Genomic DNA, 14,473 nt, shown 5'->3' with positions numbered 1-14,473 from the left:
GATCGAGCAGGACTGAAGCTAAACGATAGACCGAGAGGTCTGTCTGGTCCTCCTAGAGAGGCCAAGAGAAAGTACGAGAAGCTAACTAAAGCTTGATCGCGCCTTCAGCAAGCACGATTGAGCAAGACCGGAGCTAACACTAAGACCGAAGTGTCTTAGAGAGCCCTCTGGTGGGGCGAATAGAGCTAGATCGAGCCTTGGGAAAGCTAGATCGAGTAAGATTGAAGCTGAAAGAGTGTCAGAGGAGCAAATGAACCTCCAAAAAGTGAAAATCAAATTTTAGAAAAAACACAAGTTAAATACTGCATGGACAGTATTTCTATGTGTGGGGCATTATTAGGGGGAGGTGTCTTGTCAAAATATGGCTGGACTAAAGACCTCAACCCGGATAGGGTGGAAGGCCCCATGATCGGTCTGTTACTAATCGGTGACCGATAAAGACCTGACCAAGGCCTGTAGTAAGCTTGGTTAGGCATTACAGGAGTTAACACTAAGACCGAGGGGTCTTAGAGAGCCCTCTAGCGGGGCGAATAGAGCTAGATCGAGCCTTGGGAAAGCTAGATCGAGCAGGACTGAAGCTAAGCAAGAGACCGAAAGGTCTGTCTGGTCCTCCTAGAGAGGCCAAGAGAAAGTACGAGAAGCTAACTAAAGCTTGATCAGGCCTTCAGCAAGCACGACCGAGCTGTACCGGAGCTAACACTAAGACCGAGGGGTCTTAGAGAGCCCTCTAGCAGGGCGAATAGATCTAGATCGAGCCTTGGGAAAGCTAGATCGAGCAGGACTGAAGCTAAACGATAGACCGAGAGGTCTGTCTGGTCCTCCTAGAGAGGCCAAGAGAAAGTACGAGAAGCTAACTAAAGCTTGATCGGGCCTTCAGCAAGCACGACCGAGCTGTACCGGAGCTAACACTAAGACCGAGGGGTCTTAGAGAGCCCTCTAGCAGGGCGAATAGAGCTAGATCGAGCCTTGGGAAAGCTAGATCAAGCAGGACTGAAGCTAAACGATAGACCGAGAGGTCTGTCTGGTCCTCCTAGAGAGGCCAAGAGAAAGTACGAGAATCTAACTAAAGCTTGATCGGGCCTTCAGCAAGCACGACCGAGCTGTACCGGAGCTAACACTAAGACCGAGGGGTCTTAGAGAGCCCTCTAGCAGGGCGAATAGAGCTAGATCGAGCCTTGGGAAAGCTAGATCGAGCAGGACTGAAGCTAAACGATAGACCGAGAGGTCTGTCTGGTCCTCCTAGAGAGGCCAAGAGGAAGTACGAGAAGCTAACTAAAGCTTGATCGCGCCTTCAGCAAGCACGATTGAGCAAGACCGGAGCTAACACTAAGACCGAAGTGTCTTAGAGAGCCCTCTAGTGGGGCGAATAGAGCTAGATCGAGCCTTGGGAAAGCTAGATCGAGTAAGATTGAAGCTGAAAGAGTGTCAGAGGAGCAAATGAACCTCCAAAAAGTGAAAATCAAATTTTAGAAAAAAACACAAGTTAAATACTGCATGGACAGTAATTCTATGTGTGGGGCATTATTAGGGAGAGGTGTCTTGTCAAAATATGGCTGGACTAAAGACCTCAACCCGGATAGGGTGGAAGGCCCTATGATTGGTCTGTTACTAATCGGTGACCGATAAAGACCTGACCAAGGCCTGTAGTAAGCTTGGTTAGGCATTACAGAAGATAACACTAAGACCGAGGGGTCTTAGAGAGCCCTCTAGCGGGGCGAATAGAGCTTGATCAAGCCTTGGGCAAGCTAGATCGAGCAGGACTGAAGCTAAACGATAGACCGAGAGGTCTGTCTGGTCCTCCTAGAGAGGCCAAGAGAAAGTACGAGAATCTAACTAAAGCTGGGTCGGGCCTTCAGCAAGCACGACCGAGCAGTACCGGAGCTAACACTAAGACCGAGGGGTCTTAGAGAGCCCTCTAGTGGGGCGAATAGAGCTAGATCGAGCCTTGGGAAAGCTAGATCGAGCAGGACTGAAGCTAAACGATAAACCGAAAGGTCTGACGGGTCCTCATAAGAGGCATGGAGAAAGATCTGATACTAAAGTACCTCTCGGAAGTAATAAAATATGCCTGATGAAGCCGGGTATGATGTTTGTTGTTTGATGGCATTCATCGATTAGGTCTGGTGGATTCCCCATTACTCCGAGTGGTACTAGTAGAGGCTCCTACAGGGGTGAGCAAAGCGAGATCAAGCCTTAGGCAAGCTAGATCGAGCAGAACTGAAGCTGAAAAGCAAAATAAATGACAGGTCTGTCCAAATCAATAAACTTGAAATCCAGTGTGGTCACCACGGGTCACGAGGTGAATTCCTAGCGATTGTCTGCTGAACGTATAGGAAGGCCCGAAACGAACGATAATTTCATTGCACAGTGGAGATACTATACGTTCAGGAGTAGCATACATCGGGTTTGATCTATGATCATGTCTGGTCTCCGAGGATCCACCGGGTTACCAACTGGCACCGCTGTACTGGGTGTAAAACTGGGCCACCTGAAGTCCCGGGTGTAAAACTAGGTGCCTCTGTGCCAAAGTAGCGGCTTGCGTAGTGCATTATGCCTCCGGCTTGCGAAATGGTTATAAGCAATAACAACAGGACGCCGCGGGGTGTTCACTTAAAGGAGTAACGTTCTCTCAAGGGAGGGGATCTAAAAATCTTGATAAAACATTTATTCTATGCAAAATTTGTGCGCAAATTTTGCAAAGTAAAAAGCTGCACTGTAGCAAATTCTATGTGTGTAGCATTATTAGGGAAGTGTTGTTTGATGGCACCTCTCTACTTGATGCACCAAAGAACTACCTTGATGGCTCATGACCGCTGGTAATCTGTCGTCGCTAGTAGTTCGGAACTGAGAACAAATATGTTCGCAAATTACAACAATTATACAGCATATTGCTGAATAAAGCAGAACCGAATAATACTCAGTGACTTTACACCAAGACTGACTAATGTCTGGATTGTATCGTCCTACTCGAGTAAGGCGAAGAAAAGCTAGAAAGATACGCTTTTCACAAAGCAGGCTTAATGCATGCAAACCAAGGAGGAAGGAGTGATGCCCCTCCTTATAATAAGCAGAACCAAATAAAGAACAGACAGCATCATCTGTACAGTGACCAAGAAGAGGTGAAACTTCTGTATGTGAAAAGGCAATTTGAGCGAGATTTATTAGCAGACTAGTATTATGTTGTTTCTAGTAGGCGAAAGCCGAAACATCAACATGTGAAAATCTGATATTAAATCCTCAATCATTTTCCCTAGTATTATACAGCTATGAGTAACCTTAATTGGACACGGCAATTATTGCTGACCGGTGAAACTTTCGCATGGGAAAGACACACACACTTCTTGACAAAGCAATAAGTATTATGCTGTTTCTAGTACGCGAAAGCAGAAACATCAGCATGTGAAAGTTGTGAAGTTGAAGAATTTTTGTGTTGAGTACGATGTTGTTACTAGTAACCATGTCGACAGCTGAGAACTGTTCTCTAACCAATAGAAGGTGAAACTTCTGTATGTGAAAAGGCAATTTGAGCGAGATTTCTTAGCAGACTAGTATTATGTTGTTTCTAGTAGGCGAAAGCCGAAACATCAACATGTGAAAATCTGATATTAAATCCTCAATCATTTTCCCTAGTATTATACAGCTACTAGTAGCCGTAATTGGTCAGGGAAACATTGTTGACCGGTGAAACTTCACATGGGAAAGACACACAAATTACTTGACAAAACAATAAGTATTATGCTGTTTCTAGTATGCGAAAGCAGAAACATCAGCATGTGAAAGTTGTGAAGTTGAAAAGTTTTTGTGTTGAGTACGGTGTTGTTACTAGTAACCATGTCGACAGCTGGAAAGCTGTTCTCTAACCAATAAAAGGTAAAACTTCTGTATCTGAAGAGGCGGCGTGATTGAGATTTTTAACAGACTAGTATTATGTTGTTTCTAGTAGGCGAGAGCCGAAACATCGACATGTGAACATCTGGTTTTTAAATCATGAGTCAATTCTCCCTAGTATGATACAGTTGTTAGCCGGTATTGGTAACAGTAGAACAGAGATTTGGAGGGCAAAACCTGCTCATGGGAAATGCTCACAGAGCGCTATCTACCAGTACACATAGTATTATGCTGTTTCTAGTACGCGCGAGCCGAAACATCAGCATGTGAAATGTGTAATCGTGGGTAACTCTAAGTGTGTAGAGTACTGTGTAGTAACTAGTAGCCATGCCAAAGCATGCATTGAAACTCTTCGTGATTTAAAAAGCTCAAAGCAAGATTGACGAGGCCGCAAGGCTATGTCTTTCTAAATTCGAACAAATCGAAAGATTGTTCAAAGTACAATTAAACTGATTGATCCTGTCAGTTGCCATATGCTTGTCTGAAAGACTAAGCCATGCATGTGCAAGCGAAGCTTGAAAAAGTGGAACCGCGAATGGCTCATTAAATCAGTTACTATCTATTAGTTGATTTGCAAGCTAAATGAATAACTGCGGTAACCCTGCAGCTAATGCATGCTGATTGTCCGACACTGTCGGAGACTTTTACAAGACTACACCGGGTGATTTGCTAAGTACAGACACATCCCGTGATGAGTCCTAGTAACTGAAAGATCCCAGATAGCTTCGGCTTGGGGACGGAACTTCCGAATTTCTGACCTATCAACCTATGATGGTAGTGTAACGGACTACCATGGTTGTGACGGGTAACGGGGAATCAGGGTTCGATTCCGGAGAGGGAGCCTTAGAAACGGCTACCACATCCAAGGAAGGCAGCAGGCACGCAAATTACCCACTCTCCGCACGAGGAGGTAGTGACTAGAAATAATGATATGAACCTTTATGGTTTGTAATCAGAATGGAATGGACTTAAAAGCTCCATTGATGAACGAGTAGAGGGCAAGTCTGGTGCCAGCAGCCGCGGTAATACCAGCCTCTACAAGCGTATGCAATAGTTGCTGCGTTTAAAAAGCTCATAGTTGGATCTGTTTGAGTAGAACGGCAACATGGTCTTCAGTTAAATCTGTTGACTCGTTCCGCTCATCCTTCGCATCGAAGAAATAGTTTGCACTTAAATGTGACGAACTGTGGAAACGGTGTTTTCACCCTGAGAAAATTAGAGTGTTCAAAGCATCCTTTGGGATCGAATAATAAAGCATGGAATAATGGAGAATGACCCGCTACTCGATTGATGCCGGTTGGCTGAGTGCGGTAATGATTGAAAGGAACAGACGGGGGCATTTGTATTGCTACGTTAGAGGTGAAATTCTTGGATCGTGGCAAGACAAACTACTGCGAAAGCATTTGCCAAGAATGTTTTCATTAATCAAGAACGAAAGTCAGAGTATTGAAGAGGATTAGATACCCTCGTAATTCTGACCATAAACTATACCAACCTACAATTTGTCAAAGTCGATCTTGACTTGGCAAGAGATTAACCGGGAAACCAAAGTTTATTGGTTCCGGGGGAAGTATGGTTGCAAAATCGAAACTTAAAGGAATTGACGGAAGGGCACCACCAGGAGTGGAGCCTGCGGCTTAATTTGACTCAACACGGGAAAACTCACCCGGTCCAGACATCTTAAGGATTGACAGATTGAATATCTTTCATGATTATATGGGCGGTGGTGCATGGCCGTTCTTAGTTAGTGGAGTGATCTGTCTGGTTAATTCCGATAACGAACGAGATCTTCTCCATCTAAATAATGAAATTCACTATATGTGAATTCAAACACTTCTTAGAGGAACTATGCGGAATTAAATACCGCAGATGAAGTGAGGCTATAACAGGTCTGTGATGCCCTTAGATGTTCTGGACTGCACGCGCGCTACACTGTGTACTTTTAGATTGAGTACTCAGCCCTTGGTCCGAAATGGACTGGGCAATCAGAGAAAAGTACAGCGCTTCAAGGGGATCGTCTGTTGTAACTTGCAGACGTGAACCAGGAATTCCTGGTACTTATGAGTCAACAACTCATAGGGATTACGTCCCTGCCCTTTGTACACACCGCCCGTCGCTACTACTGATTGGATAGTTAAGCAAGAATTGCAAATTCCTACTGTTGGGACTTCGGTCTCCGGCAACGGGATGAAGCGGATCGAGCTTAATTGTCTAGAGGAAGTAAAAGTCGTAACAAGGTTTCCGTAGGGGAACCTGCGGAAGGATCAGTGATTGATTCCTTCGGGCATGGCTGCTGGTAGAGGCCATGTCTGTAGTGCGCATGACGCTCTGTCGCTAGAGATTGCTTGGCAACCAATCTCGAATTATGTATCGAGCTCAAAAACTACTTGTGTGGATACATAGTTCAGCAGTCATGGCAAGGGACTGCTTAAAGGGAGACTAGTTAGCAAAAGCAGCCTAGCAGAACTGCAGCTATCTAGATCTCAGAAGCTGGGTTATAGAAGCCCAGCTATAGACTTGTGAATGAGAAAGGCCTAAAAAGGTCCACAAGTCGCGTGGTTAGAACCGACACGCAAAAATCCCAGCGAGTGACAGAGCGTTGCGCTGTTCAGTGGGAAAGAGTTGAGCTACTCGGGGCGCCCACTGAACTTGCTCCGAGCCAAAGGCTCGAAAAAACACAGCTTAGCCTCAGATCCTTTACATAGAAGGCTAGCTAAAATAAACTTACCTTGGACGAGGGTAAAGTTTAGTCAGTTCTTAGGGGAGAGTAATCCACAGCTTCTCGCCCTCTGAACATTCTCCCAGATATGTAGGTCTGGGAGAGTCTCCTCCTGTTCTTCGGAATCTGGAGGTAGACAAAGACAGTACGATACGATCTTGCATCGGGATGACTAACCGATAATGATCATAATCTGACAATTTTTCCGGCTTGAGGCACCGGAGTCAGATTAAAGACACATACTGAACTAAAGGCGTATGTGCAAAGCTTGTCGGAGTGTAGAGAGTCAAGCTGAGTTGACTCGTCACGTGGTGATGACAACAGCCATGTGCAAAACACTCACAACTTTATCGTCTATGTGGAAAAGGTTGCTAACAGCGCTCTCTATGAGAGGCCCTCGCATATAACTATACGAGGAAAAGGCGATAGAGTTGTTTGAATGTGGGGCAGGTTCATCGACAAGCTAAGTTGATCACATTCTTGTTGTGGCATCCTACTAGAATTGGTCACGGTCTGCACCAACTCTCCCCAAGTTGGCCAGACTTAAAACTAGAAATAAGGTTTGCAGCTATGTGAACCTAGAAACTGTAAAGGAGTTGAAAGAACTTAAAGGAATTGAAAGAGGCCTTGAGGTATATCCTCTTGGTAAAGACCCACAAAAGCTCACAAAAGTGGCTTCGAAGGGCAAAACTGGTTCATCCAAAACAATTGGAGAGCTTAAAGCAGAACCAATTCGAATGAAACACTATTGGTGAAACTTCATCATGAGAACGTCACAAGCTGATCACGCTCTATGATATGACTAGTATTATGTTGCTTCTAGTAGGCTAAGCGCAAGCCGAAACATCAACATGTGAAAGTCGTAGAATTTTGCAATCAAACTGTGGCTAGTACTGTGATGTTACTAGTAACCTGGTGTTCCGTCATATGGCCAAGAGAGCATTTGAAGGCGAAACTTCTGCATGGGAAAGCTGCATCATGATCAAAATTTTATATCGAGTATTATGTTGACGTTAGTAGGCCTTGGCCGAAAACGCAGCATGTGAAAGGTATAGATAAAAGTTATTGTTGCAGTCAGTACTGTGTAGTTACTAGTAGCTGGATTTAAGCTCAAAATGAGACACTGTTGGTGAAACTTCATCATGAGAATGTCACAAGCTGATCAAGCTCTATGATATGACTAGTATTATGTTGCTTCTAGTAGGCTAAGCGCAAGCCGAAACATCAACATGTGAAAGTCGTAGAATTTTGCGATCAAATTGTGGCTAGTACTGTGATGTTACTAGTAACCTTGTGTTACGTCATATGGCCAAGAGAGCATTTGAAGGCGAAACTTCTGCATGGGGAAGCTGCATCATGAACAAAAGTTTATATCGAGTATTATGTTGACATTAGTAGGCCCTGGCCGAAAGCGCAGCATGTGAAAGGTATAGATAAAAGTTATCGTTGCAGTCAGTACTGTGTAGTTACTAGTAGCTGGATTTAAGCTCGAAATGAGACACTGTTGGTGAAACTTCATCATGAGAACGTCACAAGCTGATCACGCTCCATGATATGACTAGTATTATGTTGCTTCTAGTAGGCTAAGCGCAAGCCGAAACATCAACATGTGAAAGTCGTAGAATTTTGCGATCAAATTGTGGCTAGTACTGTGATGTTACTAGTAACCTTGTGTTACGTCATATGGCCAAGAGAGCATTTGAAGGCGAAACTTCTGCATGGGGAAGCTGCATCATGAACAAAAGTTTATATCGAGTATTATGTTGACGTTAGTAGGCCCTGGCCGAAAGCGCAGCATGTGAAAGGTATAGATAAAAGTTAGCGTTGCAGTCAGTACTGTGTAGTTACTAGTAGCTGGATTTAAGCTCGAAATGAGACACTGTTGGTGAAACTTCATCATGAGAACGTCACAAGCTGATCACGCTCTATGATATGACTAGTATTATGTTGCTTCTAGTAGGCTAAGCGCAAGCCGAAACATCAACATGTGAAAGTCGTAGAATTTTGCAATCAAACTGTGGCTAGTACTGTGATGTTACTAGTAACCTTTTCTTACGTCATATGGCCAAGAGAGCATTTGAAGGCGAAACTTCTGCATGGGGAAGCTGCATCATGAACAAAAGTTTATATCGAGTATTATGTTGACGTTAGTAGGCCCTGGCCGAAAGCGCAGCATGTGAAAGGTATAGATAAAAGTTATCGTTGCAGTCAGTACTGTGTAGTTACTAGTAGCTGGATTTAAGCTCGAAGTGAGACACTGTTGGTGAAACTTCATCATGAGAACGTCACAAGCTGATCACGCTCTATGATATGACTAGTATTATGTTGCTTATAGTAGGCTAAGCGCAAGCCGAAACATCAACATGTGAAAGTCGTAGAATTTTGCGATCAAACTGTGGCTAGTACTTTGATGATGCTTGTAGCCAACCGAATTGGTTGAAAAGCCCAATAAGTAAGCTAACTTGGGAGAGCTTGTTGGAAACCAAATGCTACTAGATTGGTCCAAATACATCCTTCAACAGGGGATCACTTGGCTCGCTTTACGAAGAGGAGCACAGCTATATGTGTTAATTCGGTATGAATCGCAAGATTTGTTTACCGACCTCTCTAACGCAAAAGGCGGTCTCGGCTTCGGCTGTTGACTGCGTCCGATTCAGGGTTATATAACTCTCGATTGAACACATTGATGTTCTATTGTTGGTGCTTCCAATAAAATTGGAACACTTAAAGCAGAACCGATTCAAATAATAGCATTCTGATCAATGATTGCATTCCTTGATCAAGAACTGCTGGAGTCATTGTGATGGCGAATTTTCTTCATAAGAAAATTGCAAAGAGACGGAACTTAATGAGACTAGTATTATGTTGTTTCTAGTAAGCGGAAGCTGAAACAGCAACATGTGAAAATCAAGTTTTGTTCAATGATCTCGAGGCGATAAGTACTATGAAGCAACTAGTAGCCTAAGCATGACTCAGATTTGAGACAGTCAAAAAGACTGGCGAAACTTCTTCACATGAAAGTTACATAGAGAACTACAAATGTATACAGCGAGTATTATGTTGTTTCTAGTAGGCGAAAGCTGAAACATCAACATGTGAAAGTTGTCTGCAAACTGTAGAACGATATGTGATTAGTACTGTGCTGTTACTAGTAGCCAGTCTGACTGTAGAAGCCAAGACAAAGGGAAACTAATGCATCTGAAAAGGACAAGTTATGGAAAGGTATGCACGATAAGTATTATGTTGTTTCTAGTAAGCGGCAGCTGAAACATCAACATGTGAACGTCGTTGTGTACAGTAACCTAGAACTATATAGTCCTTAGTAACGTGCATTTACTAGTACCTGTAATTGGTATTCAGACTCAGGCAGTTTGGAATAGTTTGGCAAAGATGCACCAGAGAAAACTGGGATTTGATACAGAAATTGTTGAATACAAGTATTATGCTGCTTCTAGTAGGTTGAATCCGAAACATCAGCATGTGAAAATTGAAAACATTTCTGGTTCGAATTGTCACAAGTATTTGGTGATCTGAGTAGCCAAACTCACTACAACGCCAATTGAAGGCAAAAATTCTCAACGGGAAAAGCTATTCTCATTGAATGAGCTAACAAGACGAGTATTATGTTGCTTCTAGTAGGCGAAAGCCAAAACATCAACATGTGAAAGTCTTGCTGAACAAATTTAATGTTGTTGAGCTCAGTACCGTGTGAATTAGTAGCCATAATTGGCGAGCGAAAATTGAACTGGCGAAACTTCGTCTTTGGAAAATTGCAGATGCCGAGCACTTATTTTGCAACGAGTATTATGTTGACTGTAGTAAGCGAAAGCCGAAACAGCAACATGTGAAAGCTGTTGAAATTTGTGGTCATTTTGCAATAAGTACAAGGAGTGTAACTAGTAGCCAGGTCAAAATTTGGGATAAGAATGAGCAAAAATTCTGCATGAGAACAGTTGAAATTATGAAACTAAATTACAAAGACTAGTATTATGTTGTTTCGAGTACGCGAAAGCGGAAACATCAACATGTGAACGTTTGTAACGAAGTTTCGTTAATTTTCAGCCTAGTACTGAGCAAGAACGAGTAGCCTCATCTCCAATCCCACGCAAAATGTAGTGAAATATGTGAGTGAACCTTATTCACGGTGAGGGTTTCCCGAGGTCTGTATTGCAGCGAGTATTATGTTGCTTCTAGTAAGCGAAAGCTGAAACAACAACATTTGAAAGTTGGAATTAATGACTGAATGGAAACTTCGACCTGTGTTTGATAGTAGTAGCGAACAAAACTGCTGAATCGGTTTCTGTCTCATATTGGTCAGTGAACCAATTAAGAGACAATCAACTAAATAACCTGAATTGGGCGAGAGAACCCCCTTAACTTAAGCATATCAGTAAGGGGAGGAAAAGAAATCAACTGAGAATCCCTTAGTAATGGCGAATGAACAGGGAAAAGCTCATCGGGAAGAGAAATGGCAACATTTCTCGGTGTCCGGTATTGTTTGATGCTAGACTGGTGAATTTGTCCTGATGTCTACTGGAAAGTAGCATCAAAGAAGGTGAAAATCCTGTAAAGGTCATTTTCGATACCAGTCATAATGGCTCATTCCTATGAGTAGAGTTGTTTGAAAGTGCAACTCGAAGCTGGAGATATGTCTCTCCAAAAGCTAATTATAAAGCGAGACCGATAGTAAACAAGTACCGTGAGGGAAAGTTGAAAAGCACTCTGAAGAGAGAGTGAAAAGTACGTGAAACTGTTGAAGGGGAACTGGAGTGAGCGTTACCATACTCAATGCCTTGATATTATATTCTCGGCTACCGAGTAGTGTAGTTGTCGTCTTTTGGCAAATCTTGTTAATGAATCGAGCAGAAGTTTTCCTCGGAATTCTTCTTGTTGATTCTAAACAAAATGAGATAAATTGATCTTGATTGCCTGTCTGACCTCAACTTCCTATTCAATGCTCTCTACAGCCCGTCTTGAAACACGGACCAAGGAGTGTGAGTTGCTTGCAAGTGTTGTCGCTCATTGAAAGCGCACACGCGAAATGAAAGTGAACAGTGTAATTTTTATGAATTGCACTACTTTGTGTGGTGAGGGCGCCGATTCGGTGTCCCGCAACCACGGACGGTTTTGCTCTTATTGCATGACTGATCCAGAGCAAGTAGCACACGACCCGAAAGATGGTGATCTATGCTTGGGCAGGGCGAAGCCACGGGAAACCATGGTGGAAGCCCGAAGCGGTTCTGACGTGCAAATCGATCGTCTGACCTGAGCATAGGGGCGAAAGACTAATCGAACCATCTAGTAGCTGGTTTCCTCCGAAGTTTCCCTCAGGATAGCAAAAGCTTGAGCAAGATTGAAAAATCTTCGCAAAGCAATTTCATCGGTTAAAGCGAATGATTAGAGGAATGGGGGAAAATTTTTCCTTCACCTATTCTCAAACTATAAATCGGTGAGATGTCCTTGTGACTTAATTGCACTTGGACTATGAATGCAAGCTTTTTGTGGGCCGCTTTTGGTAAGCAGAACCGGCGATGTGGGATGAACCAAAAGTTGGGTTAAGGCGCCTAACTACTTGCTCATGAGTCACCACAAAAGGTGTTGATTGATACTGACAGCAGGACGGTGGTCATGGAAGTTGAAATCCGCTAAGGAGTGTGTAACAACTCACCTGCCGAATCAATCAGCCCTGAAAATGGATGGCACTAGAGCTCGTGGCCTATACCCAACCATGAATATCAATATCTAACGCAAGTTAGATTAGAGAAAAAGAGCCTCACCAGCTCAAAAATGATATTCATGTGTAGGAGGACACATTGATTGCGCTAAAGTATGCACGCAAGTGTATGCGCGAAGCGATCAATGGAGCAGATCTTGGTGGAAGTAGCAAGTACTCAAATGAGAACTTTGAGGACTGAAGCGGGAAAGGCTTTCATGTGAACAGCGTTTGCACATGAGTTAGTCGATTCTAAAAGACAGGCTAATGCCAAAGTCTTGAATAGTGGTTTCTTGAAAACTGCTGAGTCTCGAAAGAGCATCGGGTTAAAATTCCCGAACTTACTCTCCTGGCATTGAGACGGCAACGTCATTGAGGTCGAACTTTGTCATTGGGACCTTGGGGAAGAGTTATCTTTTCTTTATAACACGTTGTAGAGTCCTTGGAATTGATTCAATCAGAGATAAGGCTCGAAGCGTGCAAGAGCACAGCAGCATTTGCTGTGTCCCAATTGTTCCTGGTGGCACATAAAAGTTTGGCTTAGCAGATGTCAGGAGAGTGAATCGTACCGATTACCGCATCAGGTCCCCAAGGTGAAAAGCCTCTGGTCTTGGAACAGTGTAGATAAGGGAAGTCGGCAAAATAGATCCGTACCTTCGGAAGAAGGATTGGCTCTGAGGAGTGGGTGTAACAAGCCTTTAGTTTGACGCTTCGGTCTGCTAAAGCGTGCGATGGCCTTCGGGTTGTTGGCGTTTGGTTTGACTGCTAGCTGATATGCTTTAGGTCTATTCTGTTGCACAAAAAACACTCGAACTCTGAACTGGTTCGGACAAGGGGAATCCGACTGTTTAATTAAAACAAAGCATTGCGATGGCTGGTGAAACGGTGTTGACGCAATGTGATTTCTGCCCAGTGCTCTGAATGTCAAAGTGAAGAAATTCAAATAAGCGCGGGTAAACGGCGGGAGTAACTATGACTCTCTTAACTATGACTCTCTTAATTAGTGATGATTAGTTGACTGTGTGCAACCTCCACGAGGTCTCGCTGGAAACTGCCATTCGTGGCTGAGCTAAGCACACCATCAATAGTCCCCGGAATGGACAAACCTTAAAAACTTGCCCAGTGGAAGGAAAACCACTCAACAAACCACGGTTTCGGAGTCATACCAAAACAAAGACTGTCCGTGGAAGGCAAACCACTAAAACCACGGTTTCGGAGTCACACCAAAACAAAGACTGTCCGTGGAAGGCGAACCACTAAAAACCACGGTTTCGGAGTCATACCAGAACAAAGGCTGTCCGGTGAAGTGTGCTGACCACCTTAAAAGTTCGCCAACCACTTTGGGTAAAACCAAAGTCTGTACCTCGGTACAGTAGTCCCAACGATGAAGACAATCAATGAGAAAGATCTGGCCTCAGCCAGACAAGACAGTGTGAGCACCAGTAGTTGTGGAGACGTGGCCTCCAAGTGGACCTGCGACATCTGCGGACAGGGTCCGTTCAGGAGTGAGCTCGGCCTGAAGCAGCACAAGACCAGAAGTCACAAGTCAGGGGCATCACAGACGAAAGCATCACAGGGAGCACATGCGGGCAGGGCTCCCACCCAGGAACCCGTGAGTGGCCAAGCAACAGCCCCCAACTGGTGCTGCTCAATCTGTGGTGCTGGACCCTTCAAAGGACAGACTGGTCTCTCACTTCACACCAAAAGCAGGCACCCAGATACATACCACCAGATGCAGGCCCAGAAGACAGGCAGATCTAATGCAAGGTGGACTCTTGAGGAAATGGCTCTGGTCAGAGACGCGATGAGGGGCCTTGATCCCGCATCCCAGAAGCAAGAGAATGAGCAACTGGCAAGACTGTTCCCCCATCGATCCGCTGAGGCATTCAAGGGCTTGAGAAAGAACCAACAGTTTGTGGCAATGATGCAGGAACATGACAGGGAGGAAAACACTGTGCAGGAAGACAGACCAAGACACTGTCTTGAGACGGGCATCGACCTTGAGATGCTGGCTCTTCCTCCTCCGGGTGAATGGCACAGAATGACGGACGACGATCTCACCCAGTACGTCGAGAGAGAGGGACAGATGTGGCTACAAACCCTTGCACAAGAACCAGGGAAGAATGGGGGACAGAGGGCTCACAAACATCCTA

General features: G+C 44.3%; 2 pseudogenes; both read left to right on the top strand.

Moving 5' to 3' along the window:
* Positions 1–9,117: 9,117 nt before the first annotated feature.
* LOC142356561 (5.8S ribosomal RNA) lies at positions 9,118–9,269 on the top strand (annotated as a pseudogene).
* A 1,683-nt stretch (positions 9,270–10,952) lies between these two features.
* LOC142356557 (large subunit ribosomal RNA) overlaps positions 10,953–14,473 on the top strand; it is a 7,291-nt pseudogene continuing 3,770 nt past the window's right edge.

This window comes from Convolutriloba macropyga, unplaced genomic scaffold (assembly GCF_964194025.1).
Source record: "Convolutriloba macropyga unplaced genomic scaffold, txConMacr16.3 SCAFFOLD_403, whole genome shotgun sequence".
Taxonomy (NCBI): domain Eukaryota; kingdom Metazoa; phylum Xenacoelomorpha; order Acoela; family Convolutidae; genus Convolutriloba; species Convolutriloba macropyga.
Note: the sequence above shows the minus strand (reverse complement) of the source record. Positions and strands in the feature narration are given on the sequence as shown.